Source organism: Talpa europaea, assembly GCF_964194135.1.
Source record: "Talpa europaea genome assembly, chromosome: 11".
Taxonomy (NCBI): domain Eukaryota; kingdom Metazoa; phylum Chordata; class Mammalia; order Eulipotyphla; family Talpidae; genus Talpa; species Talpa europaea.
In genome coordinates, this window is record NC_140078.1 from 7945291 (window position 1) to 7968780 (window position 23490).

The 23490-nt window shown below is 51.9% G+C and overlaps 1 protein-coding gene across 1 annotated transcript in view; it reads left to right on the forward strand.

The window, feature by feature from the left end:
- Positions 1 to 23490, forward strand: part of PREX1 (phosphatidylinositol-3,4,5-trisphosphate dependent Rac exchange factor 1) — a gene marked incomplete at both ends in the record, with an annotated part of 163646 nt that overhangs the window by 16969 nt on the left and 123187 nt on the right. The window lies entirely within an intron of this gene.

Here is a 23490-nt window from a genome sequence, read left to right on the forward strand (position 1 = left end):
GCCTTCAAAGCTTTGTCCATGGGCTGCCTGCTCAGGAGACCTTCCCCGGCAACTCCAGCTTTCCCCACAGGTCTAATATTAACACCAGTTCCGCATGTGTGAGGACGTGTCCCAGGAACCTGATGGTGTTCCCCTGTTGTCTCCTCTGTAGATGAGGAAACAGAGGCTCCGAAAGGCTCACTAACCTGCCCAGGGCCACACAACGTCTCTCCTATTGGTGATTAAGCTTCTCTACGACCACACAGTCTGGGCTTTTCAGGAGGGACACCAGGGTGGCGGAGAGGCGTGAGGCAGGTGAGGGTGAGCTGGAAGTGACGTGGGGAGGGAACAGGTGTCAGGGAACTGGTGGGTGGGTTGTGCAGGGCTTTGATTTTAGTCTGAGGTGGGAGTCTGGGAACTTTGTGGCTGAGGGGGGATGGAATGTGACTTAGTTTTCACAGGATGCCTGTGACTGCTAGTGGAGAATGGACTGTCAGGTGGAAGGGTGGGGAGGCAGAGGGAGGAGGCTCCCATGGGAGCTGGGGTCTGGGGTCTCCTGCGGGAGATCTAGAGAGGTTACTTAATTGCTCCTCTTTTATGCTCTGGTGTTTATTGGCTGTGTGACCTTGGGTGTTAGCTTTATCTCCTTGCACCTCAGTTTTCTCATCTGTAAAATAAGGTTAATGGTGTTGTGTCTCTTATTGGTCTGTGGGGCTGACTTTCATGAGGTGATAGATATAAAGTGCTTTCTGGCATTCTGGACCCATTGTGAGCGCTCAGCAAATATTTGTGGAATGACCCAGCAAGTGGTGGTGGTGGTGGTGGGTTGGGATTTGAGGCTGCTCCAGTTCTGCCCAACGCATCTCTCCCTGAGGTCAGCCCCAGGGTGGGAAGCATCCTGTACCCCCTCCTTCCCCCTCCCCCCTCGAGGATTTCAATGAACAGAACCCAGAATGTTTTGGCAACAGTTGCTCTCTCTTTCCTAGTGACAAAGGCATCTTTGTAATGCCCGGGTGTGAAATCCATTCCAGAATCAAGGATGGTGCAGACTCAGGAGTCAGCTCGTGAGGATGGGGAGGGACTTGGGAGGCATTCATCTCAGGGCCCTGTAGCTAGATGGCTTGTTCTCCCATAATCCTCTGTCCCCATTTGGGTCCAGAATGCCCTGGGATTAGTAGTATTTTGTGGAGGGAGGACTATGTCCAGCCACATTTCTGCTGAGTAAGCTAAGGCAACATCACCTTCTATAGCATTACCTCTATCTCACACATGCTACAAAAAAGCAAAAATACCCACTGCTGGCATGGTTGCTGGGAAGTAGGCAGTCCCGAATGATGTTGGCGACAGTGTTAATGACTGTTTTTTAGGAAAAACAGTCAGGCAATGTTTAACAAAAAAATACTGTACCCCGTGATTCAGTGCTTTTGGGAAACTCGCATAGAACCAAAAAACTCCAAACTAACAAAAGAAAAACAAAAAACAAACTATATAAAGATGTAAGTTACAAAGATGTTTATTCTAGTTTCATTTACAATGGCAAAAAAAAAAAAAAAGGAAAGGAAAGGAAAAGACGTGGGTATTCATTAACAGAGAAAAGTCTAAGATTGTTGTCCATCCACACATTGGGATATCTGGCAGGTCTTTGAAAGAATGAACTTGATCTTTCTGGTGACGCGAAGGACTGTACATGCTGTACTGTTAGTAAGAAGGGCTAAGCTGCCAGTCATCTGTAGAGTGGAGTGTGGGATCCTGATTTTGTAAAAAACAACAGAAAGACTCTTGGTGAGTGTCTGTGAATGTTGAGAAGGGTGCTGTAGGATGTGCCCCAGGATATTAACGTTGGTCACCAATGAGATGGGGAAGGAGGTAGAGAAAGATATTTATTTAGCATTGTATTTTTTGGGCATCGCTTCACTAGTTATTAACACGTTTTTGAAATTAAGATAAATTAAGAGTTGGAAAAAACCCGACAACCCTGCTCACCCCCCCCCCCGCTGTGTAGATATACATAATGTTGGGTCCTGGGAGCCCTCCCTTTGAGAATCAGGATAGCGGGTGGTTGAGCATGATTCTGAAATCAGACCCCGTAGGTGAAATCCAGGCCCCGGTTTTGACAGATGGGCAAAGATCTCCGCCCCGATGGACGTGACATCCTGGGCAGCATAGGACTGTGCCTGGAATAGCGAGTCACAAACCAGGGCAGTTTTTGTCCCCAGGGGAGATTTGGCAAGGTCTGCAGACATTTTGGTTGCCCTCACTGGGGAGGGGCATGCTACTGGCATCTCGTGGGTAGAAGACAGGGGCGCTGCTAAATATCCTGCAGTGCCCAGGACAACTCCCACAACCAAGGATGATCTGGCCTCAGATGTCAGCGGTGCTGAGCCCGAGAGCCCTGAGCTCCGCTGGCATCTGGCACCTGGTAGCGAGGGCTCAGCATCGCTCAGCTGCTGTGATGAGACCATGATGGAGCTGCATCTGTATCTGCTTGTCTTACTGAGGAGGAAATTGAGGCTTGGAATGGTGGGAGCAGGCTGCCTGGCCTTGGGGGAGGGAGGTGGAGCTCTGGGCTCGGGGCTGGCCTGTTGGTTCCCTGATGACGCTGGGCTTCTCTGACACCCAGTCCTGAGCTTGTTGCTGGCTCCCCTCGGGGCTTCCCCAGCTTGGTGCCAGCACTGCGGGCCAGGACACATTCTCAGTCCCCTCCCTGTGTGTCAGGTCTTTTTCACATTCTGCATGTTGGCTGCCACAGAAGATGGGGTGGGGGGCCTCTAATTCCGCGCATGAGAGACTGAGTTTGGCAGCAGCGTGTTTTGTCTGCAGCCGGGGGCCTGGTTTGGGCACTGTCTGCTGAGTGGGCTTCGGGTTGCCTTGCCTCATTCCTCTCTGAGCCTCAGTTTCTCAGCTGGAAGACGGGGGGTGGGGAGTGTTGATTCCTGCTCCGCCTAGGTCTCTAGAGCAGCTGGCTGCAGAGCCAGTTATTCTAGAAGGTCATCCACAGCCAGTTATTCTAGAAGGTCATTGCTGTTCTTTATCATCCCATCTTTCCAGGCACATCGTCGGAAGGCTGGTGGGATTGGGGGCCGGGTGTCCTGTGAAATGATGCCTTCCATCATTTTAATATTGTTTTGCATGGAGCTCATCCCATTCAATCGCTTTAAATGCCATCCCTTTGCTGACATTCCCCAAATGTATGAGTCCTGCGCTGACCTCTGCCCTGACCTCCAGGCAGCTGAGCCCAGGTGCAGCTGGTCCCTGCACTTGGGTATCTGACGGGCATCACCGCCTAGCAAACCCCGCTCTCAGCCTCCTTCCGACTGGTTACAGACCTGTGCACCTCCCAGGTGCCACGTCCCGTGGCCTCTTCTAGCTCACTGTCCAGGCTATCAAGAACGCATGTTCTCTCCCTTCAGGAGCCAAACCTGGCCCTTCTTTGCCCCTCGTGGCTGCCAGTATGGCCTCAACCACCACGGTCTCCTGCTGGGTCTGTGGCAGTTGCCTCCTCCCAGGCCCTTGCTTCTGCCCTCTCTCCGGAGGGGTGGTCTCACGTACATCCTGTGCGAGCCAGCCATGTTCATTCTCTGCTCACACCTCCCACAGCATCTGCTGTGTATCCCGAAGCCGGGATTATGAGCTGGAAGGCCCTTCAATGTCTTGTCTTCCCGCTCCCCAGAGACCCTCTCTGACGTCTGGGTCATCTCCAAACATACCCCACGTGGTCCTGCCTCAGGGCCCTGTGCCTGCTGTCCAGCAGGTGTGGGCGCTGGGGGCTACACCCAGGGGTCCGTGCAGGTCTCTGCTCAGGTGTCTGTCAGGGTAGCCTCCCCGACCTCCCCTCTGAGAACCGCACCTCCTGCCCATGCTCCCTTCTCCCACTTTTTGTTGCATTTGTGTTTTGCTCACTTGTTTGATTGTCTACACTCCCCTCACTGGAATCTAAGCTTCTGGGGGACATGGGTTTTGTCTTTCATGTTCCGTGCAGCGTCCCCCTACCTGGAACAGTGCCTGGTATACTTGGGTGCTCAGTAAGGATCTGTAGAATGAGGGAAGGAGGAGCCATCCACTCATGGTCATGTAGCTCCTGAGACTGAGGCTGTGGCCGGGCTGTTTCTAGACACCAGGGACAGCGCTAAATCAGACAATGACATGTGTCCCCTAGGAGCTTCGGAGGGGAGAACGGGCACACAAGTAATGAAAATACAATGTGGCAAGTGTTTGAACAGATAATCCACACCTTGTGGGTTGTGGATGACAGAAATCTCAACTCAGAAGACTTTTAGGACCTTACTGGGTCCAAATGTAAAGGCTTCAGGCAGAGCTGGATCCAGATGCTCCTCAGCCTGACCCTTGGGTCAGATAACTATTCGCAAACCAAGTATTGCCCATCCACTGAGCCAGCCCAGAACTCTGACTGGCTGGGCCTGGGTCACATGGTCATCTCTGGAGCCCAGGTTGAGGTGTTAGCTTCTTCATAACCCCAGGTACCAAGAACACAAGTCAGGGCTTGACTTTCAGGAGGTCCTATCTTGGGAGCTGCAGCAAGAGGGGATTTAACATGGATTTCTGAGTTGTGTGGGGTCTTCCTTGTTGTAGGTGTTTGGGAGGCAAAGTGGGATGCTGCAGGTTTCCTGGTGACAGGCAGCTCCCCATTCTTTTCCCTCACACCTCCTCTTTGTCCCCCTGCCCCTTGCTTTATAACTACCCCCAGTTCCCCAGCTTCCCGCAGTCCCCCCTTCCCTGTATCACAAAGGGGCTCCAGATGGTGCGATTCTCCGGGAGTCTGCCATACAAATCTGTCGGGTTCATCTCCCCCTTCTCCCTCCCCTCCTGCATATGCTGGCTCCGGTCTCCTCAGATCCTATTTCAGGCCTGAGGGAGGAAGGATGTTTAGGGACCCTGGCTGGTCCTGGCCCTGCGGTGCTGAGAAGCCACTTTTACGGTAGAGTTCCCACAGGCCTGCCATAGGGGCCCCCTGAAGCTCTTTGATATGGGGTCTAAACCAGCATATCTCAAATTTTACTATATATTGGGATGTCCAGGGGATCTAATAATATGCAGATTCTGGATCACCAGGTCCGGGAGAGGGGGGGCGAGGCCTGAGATGCTGTGTTTCTGACAAAATCCCAGGAGATGAGATGCCCCAGACCATGTTCTGAGTGGTGAGGCTCTAAAGCACCTTCTCAGGAAAACCTTCCTTTGTGTCTGCCTTTGTCCCGGCTCCCCAGCCTGGGTCAGGACCCCCCACCCCGCACCTTTACAAGCTCTCAGAACTGCACCTGTCCCGAGGGAATGTTAGATACACTTTAAGCTCCAGGATCTTGTTTCCTGCTGTCTCTGTTGACGAAGGCCCTACTATGTGCCAGGCACTGGGGAAGCAGTGGTGGAAAAGACAGACCCGATCCCCACTCTCCTAAGTCTCACATTTGAATGGGGGGAGGCAGACCATAAACATGTGATAAATAAGAAAAACCCTGCAAGGCCAAGTGTGGGGAATACGACGTTTCAATCAGCAATGACCACCTGTGCCACGGAGGTCCCAGTGGCGTGTGAGGAGGTGTGCAGGAGGTTGTACCATCCAGGTCTGTATAATTATGCCCTGTGATATATGCACAGCGATGGCATTGCCACAAATTTCTCAGGGCATGGGTCGTTAAGTCACGCTTTGCTGGACAGGGGCGTGAATTAGAGAGTGTGGGTGCTGTTTGTTTTTTTTTTTTAAGATTTATTTATTTATTTATACAAGCACTGGATACAGTCAGAAGCGCGGGAGAGTGAGAGAATTCACCAGAGCCAGAGCGGGGAGCAGAACAGGCAGACTGATGAAATACACTGCTGAGGGGAGCAGCGGGAGGCAGGAGAGGTCTGCGCGCCATGAGGGACCCTCGCCCGGTAGCCGGGGATCAAACTGGTGCTGCAGAGGCTGCGGGCAGCTTCGCAACCCAGAGCACAAGCACTGCGCCACCGAGGAGGCCCTGTGGGTGCTGTTTTAGATCTGATGATCAGAGAAGGCCCATCTGATGAGGTAACTTTTGAACTGGGACCTGGATGCTGAGAAACTAGTCCTGAGAAGAAAGACAGGAAGGACTGTGTTCCAGGCTAGGGAACTGCTGTGCAAAGGCCATGAGGCAGGGGTGAGTTTGGGTAGTTTCCTGAATAAGCAAGGAGGTCAGGTGGCTGGAGTGGGTGCTTGAGGGCTGGGTGGATGGGAGAGGAGGCTGGAGCATTGTTGAGGAGGGGCAGGGCAGGGGTGGGGGCTGCAGCCAGGGAGTGACGGTGAATAAGTGTCTTTTTTTTTAATATTCTTTTTTTTTAAGATTTTTTTCTTTATGCGTAGAAGAACTGGGGTATAGGCCAGAGGTGTGGAGGGGTGAGAAGATTCACCAGAGACAGAGTGGGGAGCAGAACAGGCAGACTGAGTGAAATACACTGCGGAGGGGAGCAGCGGACGAGACAGGAGAGGTCTGCTGCACCATGAGGGCCGCCCTCCGGCCAGCCAGGGATCGAACACGTGCTGCAGAGGCCACAGATTGCTTCATAGTGTGGTGCTTAAACCCTTGCACCACCAGGGAGGCCCTGAATGAGTGTCTTGCAGAAGAGGCCCCTCCGCTGCTGTGGGGAAAACAGACTGGTGTGGGGGAAGGAGGAGAGAGGAGGGGCTGGGCTCAGGATGTGGGTGGGTTGCTGCACAAAAAGCCAGTTCCCACGGAGCAGGAGCTGTGGCCTTGGCACGCGCCTACTGCAGGAAGCTGCTCTGGCCAGAATGATCCCATTAAAGATGGTTTTAAGGACCTCTTGGGTGCTGTTGTGCACTGAGTCTGGACATGTGTCTGAGGAGATGGCTGATGCTGAGTGGGTGGGCGGGGGTCTCATCTCTTGGGGGCTTGTCACCGAGCAGGAGAGCCCAGCTGGCCACTTGGAATTAGCCCTTCATCGTCAGGCCTGGAGAATTCTGGAAAGAGGGGATGGTCCCTGCTTATAAGGTTTCCATAAAAGACTCCGCCGCCCATAAGAGCAGTAAATACTACTACCCGTACGACAGCCGTAGGAGCAACAGCTAACACTTGCTGAGAGTTCCTTTGAGGACCATGTTCTGCACTGTTGTTGCGTCACCTCATGGGATGCGCATGCTGATCCCAATGTGCTCTGACTGTCCCCATTTTGCAGACAAGGCAACTGAGGCCCAGGGAAGTGCAGGGATTCACCCAAAAGCCACCTAGCCAGTAAGCGGCAAATGTTAAACTTATGTATTTTTAGAGACCCTCTCACATTTGCAGCTACAGCAGTTTGGTCACGTGGCATGCCTGTTAAAGGGTTCATCTCAAAAGGCCAGGGTTCGAAGCCTGGGTCCCCAGGGGCCCTGTTTTGGCCCCATGTGAGAGACTGAGTACGTGGAGAGCCTGACGTTTCTGCCTGGGCTTCTCTTTATTCCCTGCTGACCAGGGACACATTCTGCAGTTCCCTTGGCCCTCATTGTCCTCATCTGCGAAATGGGAGATGGGAGGACAGAAGACACCACCTCACAGGCCTGGGGTGATGATTCAGCAAAAACCCTGCTGTCAGGGACATGTAAGTACCAGGTTGTTAGTTGCTATTATTATTTTACATATATGGATATTTTGGGGGCAACGATTATTTCATTTTTTTAAATGATTTATTTATTTATGCATACAAGAACTGGGTGGGGTACAGGTCAGAGGTGTAGGGGGTGAGAGGAGTCACCAGAGACAGTGGGGAACAGAACAGGTAGATTGACTGAAATACAGTGCTGAGGGGAGCAGTGGGTGAGTGAGGAGAGGTCTGCCACGCCATGTGGGTAGCTCCCTGGCTGGGGATCGAACGCATGCTTCAGTGGCTGTGGGTAGCTTTGTAGGTTGCATCTTAACCCCTTGCACCACCAGGGAGGCCCCGATTATATCATTCTTAAGGACCCCACTTCTGTGACTGTCGGGAAGCCAGTGTTGTGGCGATATCTGCACCCACCTGAGCTGTCTGCCCCTAACACTGTTTTCTCCACCTCAGCTGCAAGCCCAGACTCCCGAAGCCCTGTACCTGCCCTTCTCTTCCCAAAGGTGCCAAAGCCAACTACGTAGAAGGGTTTCAGAGGGAAGACCACTGTCTTCCCGTAAGACAAACCCTGTGCTTTTTGAGGCAGACAGCGGCCCCACAGCACGGACGTGTTGGGACCTGTGCAGACCTCTGTCACTACTATTATTGTCATTATTATTGTCTTTTTTCTCATTGGCAGGCAGAGTGACCAGCTGCCCTGGTTGGTTTGGGTCTGTCCATCGTGCCAGGGAGCTGCTCAACCCTGGGTCAGCCGGCTGGTCACTCTGTTGATCAAAGTGTTTTAAAATCTGCTTAGACCCTGGTGTCAGCTGAGCCTTGACTTGAATCCAGCTCTGCTGCTTCCCAGCTGTGTGACCTTGAGCAGGATACCTAGCCTCTCTGTGCCTCACCTGTAAAACAGGGAGTGATGGTAGGACCACTTCAGGGGGATTTTTGTGAGGTTTAAATGAGATGAGTATAAAGGGCTTGATGAAATACACTGTATTTCCTGGGGCCAAGTGGACAGGATAGAGGCTGAGACCGGCCAGGCCCTGTGCACCTCCCCTCCCCCACAGCTGATCAGACTTCTGAGTCAGCCTGGCTCCATCCTCCACCACATCAAAGCTCCCCCAGCCCCCTTTATGGCAGGGTCTGCGATTAGAGCAAGATCCTATCTGGATGGTTGTGTGTGAGTGTATGTGTGTATTTGGGGGATGTGGGCCTAGGCGAGGACCCTTGTTCCGGCAGTCGCTACCCCCTGCACAGCCCAGAGCCTGACGGATGCTATTTCTGGGGTTTTGACCCAGCCGGCCTCTCGCTGGTCCTCTGCCTCCCTCCCCCAGCCTGGCCAAGCTCTCTATGCCTCATTTTCCTCCCCTCTAAATGGGGCTGCTAGGGGACCTCCCCATGGGGTGCATGGGAGGCCCCTCTGTTTTAACAAGGTGCACGTAGAACACCACCAGGTCCTGGCTGGTGGTGTTTGCAATTCTGTACTTTGAACCAGCTAACAGCTTGGACACACGTGGGCTCTGGGCATTCAGCTCTGCTCTGGGAAGGGGTTCCGGGCGTGTGGCGCCGTGCTGCATTTTCAGGATGCTGTCACAGGTGCCTGGGTGGCCTTCCTGTCTCGGTCCTGTCTGTGCGACTTGTAGGGGGCATCTCACTTGGTTGTTGTCAGGGGGAGCACTTGCCATCCACAGCCAGAGAACAGGGGGTCTTGAGAATGAAATGGAAGAAAAGATCGGGGCCCTCGAGAAATGGTAGCTGCTAATTTTTTTTAAACTAAAAATTTATTTCTTTCTGTTCACAGATTTAAATCAGGGTATGGCACAGATCTGAAAGGACTCCAGTTTAATCCCAGTAGGAGACCAGGCACACAGCTCTCTGCAGTCTGGCTTAGTCAGATGAGAATAACTACAGGAGATGAGTATTGAGCACCTACTATGTGCAGGTGCCCTTTAGTTCCTGCTCTGACATGGGAACTTGGGCCCATATCTTTTTTTTTTCCAGACTGCTTTCTATTTATTTATTTTCTGGGCACTTCTTTTGTTGTTTTGTATTTTTTTTTAAGGATTTATTTATTGATACATGTAAGAAATGGGGTATAGGCCAGAAGTGTCAGGGGTGGATGGATGGGTGTGTGAGAGGATTCACCAGAGACAGAGCGGGGAACAGAACAGGCAGGCTGATGAAATACACTGCTGAGGGGAGCTGCGGGCGAGTCAGGAGAGGTCTGCTACACCTTGTGGGTTGCTCCCTGGCCGGGGATCGAACTCGTGCTGCAGAGGCTGCAGATTGCTTCATAGGTTGTGTCTTAACCCCTTGCGCCACCAGGGAGACCCTGTATTTTTTTTTTTTTAACGAAAGTGGTATTGCCTAATAGCATTATATAAGTCCCAGGTGTGCATCATTAAAAAACAACATGCGTATGGGCCTCCCCGGTGGCGCAGCAGTTGAGCGCTGGGTTGCGAAGCTGCCCGCAGCCTCTGCAGGGCCGGTTCGATCCCTGGCCACCGGCGAGGGTCCCACATGGGGCGCAGACCTCTCCTGCCCTGCCCGCTGCCCCCTCAGCAGTGTACTTCGTCATTCTGCCTGCTCTGCTCTCCGCTCTGGCTCTGGTGAATTTCTCACCCTCCCGCGCCTCTGACTGTACCCAGTGCTTGTATAAATAAATAAGTAAATCTTTAAAAAAAAAAACACGCATATATATGACATTAAGTTCACGAGTTGACGCCCACTTCTATCCTTCCCGTACAGTTCACTTCTCTGACCAATTTTCTCTCTTCCCTTTTGGCAACTACTGATTGACTTTCCAATAAGTACCAAGTCTTTATTGAGCACCCCCTGTGTGCCAGGTGCTGAGTGAGCAAAACGGAAGAAAGATCCCTGCCCCGTGGAGCTGATGTTCAGCCGAGGTCACTGGTGCCCAAGGAGCTCTACCGATTCGGGTCTTAGTGCACTTGGGGAAGCAAACAAAGTGGGGGTATTGGGGGTGATGGAGAGTGACGGGGGGTGGGCAGGAATAAGGGGGGGTCTACCTTCCCAGGAAAGCCCCAACTTGGGGGCAGAGCCATGAGTGACGTGCAGGAGCCAGGTCTGTGACAATGTGAGGGAGGAATGCAAAGGTTGGAAGGTGGGAAAGAAGTTGGTGAATTTGAGGTGCAGCAGACAGTGGAGGGAAGGCAAGGTGGTGAGGAAGATGAGGGGTAGAACCTGGCAGGTATAGGTGAGTAACAGGGCCCCCCAGCCCAAGCTGAGGGCAGCCATGGAGGGCTGCAAGCAGGCAGAAGGGGGTCTCACTTGTGTTTTAAAGGAGACTGCTCAGGGTTGGGATGTGAAGGCTGCACTTGGGAGCATCCTGATGGTGGGGTGACTGCTGTGGTGACTGGCAAAGGATGGCTTGATGCAGGTGGTGGCCCAGAGAGAAAACAATAAATTTAAGGTGGTGATAGAACTGGCTCAGGCCTGAATCGGTCTGAGGCTTTCCATTGGAGGGGAAGTTAGACCTTGACTGGTATAACCTGGAAGGCTTCCTGGAGGAGGTGGAGACTCAGGATAGGCGTGTAGTCTTGGGGACATTCCGTCAGTAGGAACTTCCCTGCTTCGCAAAAGTGAGTTCACGTGAAGGGCAGGAGCTTGGCTTTCGTCATATCTTTCCGACACTTAAAGGTCACGGATGAGCTCAGAGTTGTCCCTGGGGTTTGAAGCTAGAGATTAAGGGTCAAAGGTTTTGGCTGCTCCCTTGCACAGGGCACAGGAAGGCAGCTCAGGCACATTAGGACACCCAGGTAGAAGAATTTTGAGACTCAGCACTGGCCCTGGCTGGAGGCAACCTGCCCCTACCCTCCCTGGGCCTCAGTTTCCTCAGGCACCGAGTGGGGTTACAGTGAGGTACAAACAGAGTGAGCCAGCGGCTGGCAAGGGGGGAGCAGAGGGAGCCTTTCCAGGGCCTGCGGCCCCTGTGCTGGGGCCAAGAGCAGCTTGGTTTGCAAGGCGTTGCTTTCTGGGTGAGAACACAGTTGTTTGAGGAAGGTGACAAGGCGGGGGCATGGGGGACTCTCTCTTTTCTCCTTGGGGAGATCACTGAGAAAGAGTGGGCACACACAGAGGGGCAGTGAGCAGAGACAGTGCTGTGGGCCTTTTTTGGGGGGTGGGATGGGGAGAGGGAGCTAGGTCAGCTGTATGGGCCACTTAATACCCATGAACTTGCAATTAAATGCGGAAGTGGGAGACAAGAGGGGTGGTCAAAGGGGATATTGTTCCCAGCTCCAGAGAGGAGGGCGGCTGGGGCCCTGGGGAAATGGCCAGCCCCCAACATGAATGGGCTTCAGTGTCCTGGGGGGGCTGGGGGTGCGGGGGGGGGGGGCTGTCATTTGGCCCTTTGTCCTGCTCTGCTGGGCCCAGCCACAAAGGCCAGCTTGATTCCCATTCGGCTTCTTTCTGGGGGAGAAGGGGGGGACCTCAGTCCCAGCTTGGCTCCCTCCCAGGGGCCCCAGCAAAGAGCTCGTTCTGGGAATGTGGGGAATGAGAGAATTTGGGGGTTCTCTAGAAATTTCACCCCCTCCCATACTCTGAGTGAACCTATTTTTCATTAAGCATTTTTAAAAAACATTTATTTATTTATTTATTTATTTATTTATTTATTTATTTATTTATTTATTTATTTATACAAGCACTGGGTACAGTCAGAAGCGCGGGAGGGTGAGAGAATTCACCAGAGCCAGAGCGGGGAGCAGAGCAGGCAGACTGACGAAATACACTGCTGAGGGGAGCAGCAGGCATGGCAGGAGAGGTCTGCGCGCCATGTGGGACCCTCTCCAGCGCTGCGCCACAAGGGAGGCCCCATTAAGCATTTTTAATGTTAACTTTTTAAGGCATATCTGGCATGCAGAATACACAATGGTAAGTATTTTGCGTGATGAATTTTTACACATGATTGATCTGTGTAACTATGGCTCAGATCAGCTAGTAAATATTGCCAGCAGTCCAGACGGTGTCCCCTCCTGGGCAGTATCCCCCAAAGTACCCGCCCTTCCGATTTCTATCATCAGAGATGATTTTTGCCCACTTCCAAGCTTTATGTAACGTGGGACCATACAGCACATGCTCCTTAGTGTCTTTTAAGTGAACTAAAAAGTATTAGGACTGTACTTACATGTATGATGGTGTGTGTATGTATTAAATGCTGTATAGGTTAACATGTGTTTGCCACATATACGTGGTGTGTAATTATCCCCACGGCTCAAACTAAAAAGGGCATAAATGATGCAGAGTGAAAAGTCAACCTCCCCCAACTATGGAGACAGTGAAAAGATCAATGGTTGCTGGGGGCTGGGGGAGCTGGCTGGAGGGGGTGCGCAGGGGAGAAGAAGCAGCAGAGCACAGAGGATTCTGAGGGCCGGACAACTACTCTGTATGATACTATATTGCTGGAAACATGTCATAAAGCTTTTGTCCAAACCCACAGAATGTGTAACCCCAAGAGCGATCCCTCAGCTAAACTGTGACCTCTGGGTGATAATGACATGGCAACACAGGTTGTAACAGTACTGCCCTGCTGGGGGATGCTGGTAGTGGGGGATTTGGTGCATGTCCAGGGCCAGGGACTAGAGGGGAAGTCTCTGTCTGGGCCTCCCACTCAGTTTTGCTGTGATCCTAAAACTGCTCAAAAAAAAGTAGAAACTCTAAAAGTAAAAAGTCAGCCACCTGCTTGCCTCCCAAGGCCAGTGAGGCCCTGGTTCCACGAGTCCGTCTATAGTCTGATGTACATAGAATTGACTCACTTAAAGATGTGTCGAATTCCACTGCAAGGATGTACCACAGTTTGTTTTTTTCTGACCTAGTCTTCTCTTGATGGACATGGATGCTGTTCCCGTGTTCTCATTGTACAGATGAGATGGTGTGACTAAGACAGGCCTCTTCACACCTGTAGGTTTGTACACCTCTAGGATCTCTGCCCTTGTAAGATTTCACTCACCTTTAATTACATCGCAGACGTAAATGCTTTCTCTTTATTGAAATCAAGCCATCACCCACGATGTAACCATTCCTAGACCTGGTTGCCCCTGCTTCCAGCTGCTCTTCATACTAGTCTGCTGCGTAGCCTTCCAGATCTTTCTCTGTATGTCACGTCATCGACACATACACACACACACACGAGCCTGTGGGACAACAGGCTGTGCTTTCAGGGCTGTGCATTTAGTCAAATAAAAGGTATCAAGACCAGGCCATGGTGCAGGTGGGTCAGGTGCAGGCTCCCAGGTTGAACTCTCGCTGCCCCATACCTGCGGGTGACGTCAACTTGCTTGCCTTGAGTCCTGCACCTGGCCTTGTTCTCCAAAGGTGTCTGGGTGATCTCTTTCTGTTGTCTAACTTCTGCCAGCGGTTATACTAGGGTTCATCATCCACTCCTCTCTGCAGGGGCATCTCTGTGTTCTTTTTCTTCTGTGTGAGGTGTGTTCAACCTCAGCACTATCGACAGTTTGGGCCACATGGTTATTTGGTGTGGGGCCTGTCCTGGACATCGTGGGGATTTAGCAGCACCCCTGGCCTCCACCTACCAGGTATCAGTAGCATTCCTCCTGCCCAGTTGTGACAACTAGAAATATCACCAGATGGGCCCTGGGGGAGCCAAAGCGCCCCCCCCCTTTGAGAAGTGCTGCATGAGCAGCCTTCTCTGATCTCCTCTGTGGTCACCCCATGCCACAGGAAAAGGGATAGAGGCTCAGAGAGGTCGAGTTGCTTGCTTAAGGCCACACAGAGACTATGTGGCACAACCAGGATTCGAGCTCACTTTCTTCTTTGTTGGGCACCCACCAAATGCCAGGCACATATCTGGACGGAGCTGGGTGTCTAGTGGGTGACAGAATAGACCTGACACTCTGGCAGGAGCCTCAGACTGTAAGCCATTGGGCGGTGGTGGTGGGTGAGGGTGAGTGAGAATCCTGTCTCTGTGCCACCTGCCGACCTTCTGCAGTAATAACTGTCATGTGGGGAGGGTTTCAGTACGCCAGTTGCTGTTCTAAAGCGTTTCACATGATTAACCCACTGAGCACTCCCCACAAAATCCCCTATACGCAACCATTCTTGTTCCCATGTTGCTCTTGGGGTACTTGAGGCCCAGGGGGCCAAGTCCCTGGCTGGGAAGCAGCAGAGCCTGTAATAGCACCCAGCCTCTTCCCCCTCTGCAGCCCACCCTCCTGCCAACTCTAGTACCTGCTTCCTAGGTGGTCCAGAGGGTTGCTTGGGCTCAGGCAGCAGAGGAGATATGGGCAGAAACTGAAAGTAAGCATTTAAACTTTTATAGATATTTTGGCAGAGTAATTTTATGCCAGCTTAGTCCGACAGTAAAAAAGTTAAACTTTTTATGCTTTGTTTTTCTAATAATTCATTTTTACTGTATTTTTAAAAAGCATTCCTCTTTACCGGATTGGAGGGGGGGCGGGGGGAGTTTTCCCTGCTCATAGTTGGAGGAAAGCCAAGTTAGGACAGAGAAAGTTTGGAGAGCAGACCCTGCGCCGTAGCAAGTGTTCGGTCAGTGGGCGCTTTCTTTGGGACGTTTAGTTGTCCCCCACAAACTCCTTGCTGCTGGAGTGAGGACAAGCTGAGGGATCTGCTTCCCATTCAATGGATGAAGTCGCGGCCCCGGGACTTGGGGTTGGCCGGCAGGGTCTGGGTGCGGATCCTGCCTGGGTCATGCTTTTTCACTATCCCCTCCAGCCTAGGTAGCTGGATAGGCCCTGACCTGCAGGCCTCCCCATGGAGGTGTGGTGGACCAACAGCCTGGAGCCCTGGCGAAGCAGGTTCTGGGGAGAAGCTGGGCTTTCCTTGGGGCTGGAGTTGATGGGACCCCTCGTGGGCCTCTCCACAGCCCTCTCTTTGTCTCCGTGGCCATGGCAACCTGGCTGGACACTTGGCACTCCCAGGCCCAGCCCCCAGCTTCAACAGCTTTCTTCTTCCTCTGCTGAAGCTGCCCTGGCAGGCTCCTGCCTGGCTGGGAAGCCAACCCCCCACCACCCACTGATGGAGGCTCCTGGGCAGGGTTGATGCTGCCCTGGCTTCTGGAAGGGACCCCAAATGAAGGTGTTTACTGGGTCTCCTCTCTGCTTCCTGGCCTCTTCATCCTTGGCTTGGGGCACTCTTGTTTTTTATCCCACTTGCTCTTTCTTCCTTGCTCCAGCCTTCTTCTGGGGTTCTGTCAACTGTCTCTGTGCCTGTTTCTCTCCCTGTGTCTGGCTTCTCATGCATCATTTGCATCTGAGAATGGGGGTGCTCAGAGACCCCCACTCAGGGTTCCTGCGAGGACCCTTCCATGCTCTGAATAAGGGCCCTTTATGTAGGGGCTCATCTGTTGAAAAGCCCTAGTTAGCCCCAGCTTCCACCAGCCCTGTGAGGTCCTGCTGCCTCAGAATTGGGGTGTGTGTATCCACTGGGGGTCTTCCTGTGAGAACGGGGTCCTCTTGTTCCATTTGGGGCCTTCTGGTGAGGGAGGGGTATCCTCTCACCTTGTGAACAAGGGGCTTTTCTTGATGCAGGAGGAGCCCTCTAGGCTGGTGAGACAGGATCCTCCTGCCTAATGGGAACAGTCCTCCTGGCCAGATCCTCTTGGGAGGAGGTGGGCTGCGGAGCCCCCCTGCTTTGACATCTGAATCCTGAAGGGCTTAGACTTGGAAAACCCAGACTGTTTTCTTCCCATGCACCAGGGAGAAGACCAGTCCCCACTGTGGGTCATTAAAGTCATCTTTTATTAATGGTACAGCTGCCCCTATGGGTGTGACTGAGTCACGCTTCACCATACTACTCTAGACCTATAGCATCCTCGAGGGCCTTAGAGGGGTCTAGATAAGGTATCCCAGCCTGGCCCTCAACGGGAGCCCAGAGAGAGGCAAAGACTCGCCTGAGTGAGGCTTGCCAAGCCAAAGCTTGCATCTCTGAGCAGTAAGGCAGGTGGTGAAAGCAAAACACCTCCCCCCACCCCCATCTGCTCTTTCTCCACTTTCACCATAGACATGGATGCAGAGAAATACTTCTCCATCTCTAATCTCTCTGTGTCCTGGTTTTTTCATTAATTAAATGGAGAGACGACTATCTCAGATTTTTCTTTTCTTTTTCTTTCCCAAAGAGTTAAATTGAGATATACCTATATAATCCACTTACCATAAGTTCACCCTGTTAAAGTGTCCACTCCAGGGGCAGTTAGTATATTCACAGGGTCGTGCAACCATCACCAGTCTCTAATTCTAGTACATTGTCACCACCCCCAGAAGAAACCCCAAATCCATTAGCAATCCCTCCCCATCCTGCTCCTCTCCACCCCCCCCCCCTTAGTCTCCTTTCTGTCTCTGTAGATTGGAACTTTTCATGCATGTGGAACTTTTCATGCACGTCCTCTGTTGTGTCTGATTTATTTCACATAGCGTAATGTTTTCAGACTTCACCTAGACTGTGGCCTATGTCAGAATTGCATTCCTTTTTTATGGCCAAATAATATTCCAGTGTATGGCTCTACCACATTTGTTTACCCATTCATCAGTTGATGGACATTTGGGTTGTTTCCGTAGTTTGTGAAGAATAATGCTGCTATAAACATGTGTATTTTTCTGAGAATGTATGTTTGAATTTCTTTTGAGTGTACTGAGGGTCTCATAGGCTTCTTGGGAATGAATCCATCAAGGCCCATCTCTGCAGTGCCAGGTACATAGCAGGTGCTGGATGTGGGCCGGCTCCTGTTACACAAAACAAAAGCTCAGACCCTTGGCTTTGATGTTGGGGAGACAGCAATGCTGTTGGACATTGACTGAATGCATCAGTTCTGTGGGATGGCTACTCTTTTATAGTTGGGGAAACTGAGGAAGAGAATAATAAATTTGCTCAGGAGAGAGCTGACCTCAGGCACAAGTGAGCCCTGACAGCCTTAATCCAGAGCCCATGCTACTGACCTCCAAACCTTCTGGAGAACTGGAGAGTACATGTCTCAAGTTCTGTGTGCCCCTGTAAAGGGGGCACTTGCTTTTTGGCTCAGTATTGCCAGATTGCATGACTTTTTAAAGATGTTTTCCAATGACCGGAAATGTGGAGTTTGTGGTATGAAATCACTTGATTTTTAAAAGTTGGCAACTCAGTCACATTTGTAACAAACACTACATTGGCCAAACAAAACACAACTGTGGCCAAACCCGTGGGTTGCCAGTTTGCACACTCTGCCCCTAGGGCGACTTGTCAGAGGGGGAGGGGGCTCGCTGGGCATTGACCTTGGCACTGTGCCTTCCTGGACCATGTGCACCCACCTTTCCTGGGGGTGGGTCTGTCCCAGCCATGTTTAAATGTGGCCTCTCGGGGGCACAAGTGGGCTTGTTGGGGGCCCTGGTGGCATCCGGTAATTTTGGGGTCCCTCCTGCTCAGCCCCAGGGCCATGAACCCTGGCTTGCTCACATCGGTGCTCTCTGTACAACACTTGCCTTTACCAGGGAGTTAACTGCCTTCCCGGAGCTGGAAGCTGCCTCGCACACCAGATTCTGGAAGGCAGTCTCACCCCCAGCCCTGCCACTCAAAGTTGTGACCTTAGGTAAGTTATCTGGCCTGAGTTCTCGCATCTGTACTTCTGCAAAATGGGACTAATATATTATTCCAGGGACAGATAGGCCAAGTGTGATCATTGTGCATGCACTCCTGGCATCCTAGTCACCTAGCTGGGCTGTAACCAGTGTGAAATGGTCACCCAGGGCACAGGCTTGGGAACCTGGCTGAGTCCTAGCCTTGCCGCTCACCAGCAGTGTGATCTTGGGACAAGCGATGTGACCACCGTGCCTCAGTTCCTTACCTGTCAAGTCAGATAGCAATGATGCCTCCACCATGGAGTTGATGTAGCATGCCGGACAGTGCCTGGCATGTGGTAAGAACTCAGCCACACCAGCCATCATTATTACTACATGCAACAAACGCACAGACGCGCAAACACGTACGTGGCGAGTGCCAAGGCTCCGCCATCTGGCAGAAACAGCCCGAAGGTGACTGTTTCTTTCTGTGTGTGTGTCTGTGTGTTCACTGCAGGGAACGTGGTTAGTGCGTGTGCATGCATGAGCCAGCAAGCCAGGGTGCTCTTTTCTGCACACATATGTCCCTGCATCAGTAGCGTGTGTATATTATGCGCAAGTGTGTGCTTTCGGGCACCTTCCCAGACATAAGTACACGGTCGTGTTCTTGGGCCCTGGACCAGGCACCTGTGCCGCCAGTAATGCTGCAGTTGATTGGGGGGAGCTGATGGGGTGGGTGGGCCAGCGAGTGGGAGGGTTGAGGAGCCTGGTGGTTGTTGCTCTGCAGTCGGGGTGTGTCAGGGAAACTGGGTCCACAGGTGGGACTGGGCCTTGGGCCCCAGGTTCTCCCTGTTGGTGTTCAGCACCGGGAGGATGGAACAGACCCGGCGTCTTCTGGGACATCGAGCCTTCCTCTGCCTCTCTTCACCTTCCCTTTTCCTCCTCGGCATATTGCAGGCGCTAATTTAGGCAAAAGCTCCTTGCAGGCCAAGAAAAGCTGAAGCTCGCAGAATTAGCACAACAGAATTTAGCTCTCTGGAGAGGCAGCCTGGACGACTGAATTTATCCCCTCCCCCCATGTTCTTTTTTTTTCCTGTTAAACTTCTGAGATTGACTTGCAGCCCACCACCCCTCATATTCCTTTGAGCCTATGAGGAGGCTTTTGTTCCTTTTCCATGCCTGGAGAACTTCCTGGGGAGGCAGGGGACCTTCAGGCTGCTTCTGAGTGAGGTGTGAGGTCGGGTCTTTTTCCTGTTCTGGATGGACTCAGCAGTGCAGTCTTCCTACCGTTTGCTACTTGGGGTGCATTTTGCATTTGCATACATGACCTTACACAGTCCTCCCCACAGCCTGGAGGCCTTCTCTTTCTGTCTCACTCTGCAGATGAGGAAGCGGAGATGTGGAGAGGTTATGCCTCATGGGTGCTGGGGTGTGCGGGAGACAGAGAGCTGAAGTCCAGGCCACTTCTGACTGACGAGAGGAGACTGTCAGGCAGGGGTTGGGTTGGTGGCGTCAGCAGTGGGTCTGGATGGGGTGTGAGAGCTGGGAAGGCCTGGCCAGGAGGTGGCATGGTCATTGAGCCAGGGGATGGGGCAGCCACATCGAGTATTTGGAGTTGTTTGGGCAAAAGGAAAAGCAAGTTCAAAGATGCTGAGATGGGAGGCCTGTGTGAGCAGTAAATGAGTGAAGAGGTGGGTGGGTGAGGTGAGGAATTGGGGTATTTTACTATGTGGATGGGGGGCCTGGCAGGGGAGCAGGGGAGGAATGTGAAGGGATGCAGCTTGTAAAGGAGCCCTCCGAAGCTGCCCGGGTTGGGGCCAGAGGGGCAGCAGGAGGACCAGGGAAGAGGCTCTGCAGGAGTCCAGGTGGGAGATGACCTTGGCCTTGTTTAGGAGGTGGCAGGCAGGAGGTGGGGCCCACAGGATTTGCTTTTGGGGAGAGAGAGGAGTTGAGGGAAATTAGGGTGAGGCAAGGGAAGTGCTGCTCTCAGGGGCTGGCCCACACCTGAGGACCCTGAGGGTGAGCCCCTCCTTACCTGACTCCCTCCTGTCACCTGTAGCTGCCCTTGGACCACTGCAGCCTCGCTGGTGTGAGCGTCTGCGCTGGAGGGGGAGGAGCTTCCATCTGGAGCCCAGTGAGGGAGGTTTCCCAAAGTAAAGGGACCCCGGGACCTGGTATCCTCTGAGCTCTGCACAAGGTGTCTGGGTGGGGTGCCTCCCTCCATTCCTCTGTGGACTCATGTTGTGGCACTGTTTTCGCTTAAGGACAAGAGTTTTCTTACTATGTCTGACCCATGTGTGAGAGAGGCTGAGCTTGGGGTAGCCCAAAAAGGCTGTGGGAGACTGTTGAGCTATCTGTCCGTCCATCCGTCCACCTACCCACCTACCCACCCACCCATTCATCCATCCATCCTTCCACCCACCCATCCATCCATCCATCCATCCATCCATCCATCCATCCATCCACCCACCCACCCATCCATCCACTCATCCATCCATCCACCCACCCACCCATCCGTCCAAGCATCCATCCGTCCATCCATCCATCCATCCATCCATCCATCCATCCATCCATCCATCCATCCATCCATCCATGGATGCTTGAGCACCCGATTCTCTAGGTGCTTTGGTCTCATGGTGCCCTAATCATGAACAAGAGTTAATAGTCCCTACTCCCTCTCAGCCGGCATTCAGATTGGGGGACAGACAATAAATAAATAAACTAGTAAGTGCATGAAGCACTAGCTGCTGAGAAATGCTCAGAAGGAAAATAAGGCAGGGGCAGGGGAAGGCGGGCAGGTGGGAGGAGTTGCTCTTCCTAGACTGAACAGGGATGACTTTCCAGAGACATTGTGTTTGAACAGTTCAGGGTTAGTGGTGGAGCCATGTTAGCATCTGCGGGAGCCGTAAGTGCAAAGGTCCTGGGGTAGGGACTCATGCCAGTGTGGTAGAGGCCTGTGTGGCTAGAGCAGTTTGCCGGGAGAGTGAAAGGAGGAGGCAGCCTGTGGGCCATTCTTCTGCTCTTAGTGGGGTGCAAGCATTGCTGTGTGGCAGGTCAGCATTTGGAGTGGCTGGACAGGGGCTGACTGATAGCCACACACAGTTACCTGTGGGCAGATAACTTACCCCTTTGCAGCTCAGTCTCCTTATCTGTAACCTGAGGATAATACTAATACCGACCTCTGAGAGTATTGTGATGATTACGTGAGATACTGTGAAAGAGCTTAGCATAGGGTCTGCTGACCGCTCCTGGGCTCTCAGGAGGAGCTTACTGTTGGTATTTCCCTCCTCACACCCTTTCCCCTCAAAGCTCTGTGGCAAGGAATGTGGTCAAGGGCCAGAGACTCAAAAGGTTGTCCTGGCAGTACAAGTGTATGGAGACATGGAGGAAGCAGATGCCAGATTTCATCCAACCCGTGGGGTTGGGTGAAGCTGGGTGCCTTCAGTTGGCCCCCATCCTAAAGGTCTTGTTCCATTCTGAGTTTATGGTTATTTAGAAGGGGTGGACATGATTGGGCTTCTGAGTTCCTAGCTAAGGTCAAGTTCTTAGTTAATGCTGGGATGGTGGACTCTCTGCATAAGTGACTGAAATTTGAACCAAACTGATTTAAACAAGAGAGGAAATGTAATAATAGTTCATGAACTAGGGCATCAGCTTCAGGTACAGTTTGATCTAGGGGGCTCAGTGTCCATCTCTCAGTTCTGTTGCCCTTGCTATTGGTTTCATTCTTGTGTTAGTCAGGATTGGATGGATAACACCCTTCCAGCAGCATTGGGGTGCATTCCTAGAGATTGGGGAAAGGGAAGCTGGTGGCAAAAGGCAAACCTGAATTCTTCTCCAGGGGAAGAGCTTATCTGAGAGAGGAGAGATTCTTAGTTGATGTGGGAAGGTGGTGAGCCTTTGAGTCTATGCCCTGTGTTCTGCAACTGAGATTTTTTTTTTTCTTTTTCTCCCCTCTTCGTGTGTATTTTTTTTAAAGATTTATTTATTTATGCATACAAGAACCGCGGTACAGGTCAGAGGTGTGGGGTGGGGGGTGAGAGGATTTACCAGAGACAGAGTGGGGAACAGAACAGGCAGATTGACTGTAATACACTGCTGAGGGGCGCAGCGGGCGAGACAGGAGAGGTCTGCTGCACCATGTGGGTGGCTTCCTGGCTGGGAATCGAACTTGTGCTGCAGTGGCTGTGGATAGCTTCAAAGTTTGCATCTTAACCACTTGCGCCACCAGGGAGGCCCCTTTTTGCATGCATTAATATGCATTAATATTAATATTAAAATTTCTCTCCCTCCTCCCTCTTCATTTCAGTACCCTCATGGTATTTATTAATGTCTTGTGATTTTTGAAAGTATTTTACATTATCGAATTGTCCGCTATTTAAATGTCCAGCATTTGTTTTTACCTTTTCACTTGCTTTAATACACATAATTCTTTCAAACCCCCTCTATTTTGTTATAAATGGCTTTTAGTCACTCCTTCTCATGGCTGAATAGTATTCCGTAGTGTGGCTAGACCACATCTTCTTGATCCAGTTATCCATCCAAGGACATTTAGGTTGCTTCCATGTCCTAGACATTGTAAATCATGCTGCTGTGAACCTTGTGGAACTTCGGGGTTTTTTGGTTGATGGTTTCATGGTCTTTGGATAGATGCCCAAGAGTGGGATTGCTGGGTCATATATTTCCATTTGTAGATGCCTTTTCATAAAGGCTGTACCTGTTCACCTAGGACTCCTTTTTCTTTACATCCTCTCCAGCACTTGTTGTTGAAGGTCTTTTTATATGTGCCATTCTCAGGGCCATAAGGTGGTAGTTCATTGTGGTTTCACCCTCCATCTCTCAGCAGAAGCAATGATGAACACTTTTCATATGTCTGCTGGCCTTCTGGATGGCCTTTTGGGTGAGTTGTGTGCTCATATCTGCTACCCACTTATTAGATGCAACTGAGATTTCTCAAGGACATTTGAGGGCTGCATGCATGACTCACCCTTGGATGAGTCCACTTCACCCAGCTTACATCATCTCCCCAAACATCTGCCTTCCATCCTGCAAATGCCACTAGGACGCTGCCTGCCCATTCCTGGGGGAAGGTGGAGGGGTGAAGAACAGGGCTCCATGGTGGGTGCCGTCTGCCCAGGAAAATCTCTTTGGCTTGCAGAATGCTTCCCATGGGCCTTGTAAATACATCGAGTGAATTACAGGTTATGGATGGTGTGCACACACTTGGGCCCCCTACTCCAGCGCTGGATGTTTGGTTTCTGGGTGCGTTCAAAGCCTCTGGCAGCCCGCAAGCCCAGTGTACTCACCACATGGGCAGCTTTCCTTTCCCCGGGTATTTGTGACTTCCCTTATTTTTCGGTTTCTCCAAAACAAAGAAAATAAAACAAACCACAGTCATATTTCCAGACCCCAGCATCTGGCGGCCACTTGTAATTGG